Consider the following 1140-nt stretch of genomic DNA (forward strand, 5'->3'; position numbering starts at 1 on the left):
TATTGGCAATTCCTAGAATGGAATTAGCCTACTATACATAATAAAGATAAACATAGAACTGATTTAAAACATATTAGATTCATAGAAAAAATCAAGGATGAATTGTTATGTAAATTAGGTTATGTTGCTGTATTTTATTTTCTAGTAGTTATATATACAAACAAGGAATATCCTGGACCTTACTTTAAAATTAAAAAAGGATTGTTTTTATTATATCATTTAGTCTCTAGAGTATGTAGTGAAAAATTTGAAAAATACTTACCACATAGCACATTTCATATATTTTATAAAAGGTTTTGGATGGATGAGGACAACTACAAATGAACCAACAAAATAGTAAATGATTCAATGAATAACATGTTTTCATCTATCAAATTACGTATTCTATCTACTAGAAAGCATAATCCCGACTTATTTAAATATGTAACACTTGTATTAGATGGTCATGATTTAAGAATTAACTATGTAGATACTGAAATTGACCACTTTTAAGAATGTATTCTTATAAATTTAAGAAGAATGGAATACGTACCCGATTTGTTAGTGATATGAATGATATGATTATTTATACTTCTAAAAGTGACTTTTGTTCTGATAGCTCAGATGGTAGTATGTTTTTAAACATAAAATTATTTAAATATATGCATGAGAATGACATAATGGCAGTTGATAGTGGATATACTTTGTTTATCACATAATTTACAGAGCTTGCTAATGAAAAAGGATATAACTTTAGCTATGATAATTTTGTATACCCTATACGTAACAATGTAAATGAGCCCTTAACAATTACTGAGGATCATTTTAATAAGACATTTGGAAGTTTTAGGACAAAAGTTGAGAATCAATTTTCAGAAATTGGGAGTAAATTCTGCCGATTCCATAATAACAAGTCAGTTGTTAAAATGGATAACATAAAATACTATAATCTGCAATTTCGTGTAGCTTGTTTATTAATAAATATTACAAAATTTGTAGAAATGTTCAATATTCCTATTTTACTACACTATAAACTATGGCACAGTAATGATTTTAATTTTCCAGTAGAGCATAAACTAATTGATATAGTGGTCAGCAATAATAAACAAAATAAAGATAAACTGGATAAAATGATTAGATTACAAAATGACCTACTTAATA

The sequence above is a fragment of the Zychaea mexicana genome, assembly GCF_025766255.1.
Source record: "Zychaea mexicana strain RSA 1403 chromosome Unknown BDB00scaffold_146, whole genome shotgun sequence".
NCBI lineage: Eukaryota > Fungi > Mucoromycota > Mucoromycetes > Mucorales > Lichtheimiaceae > Zychaea > Zychaea mexicana.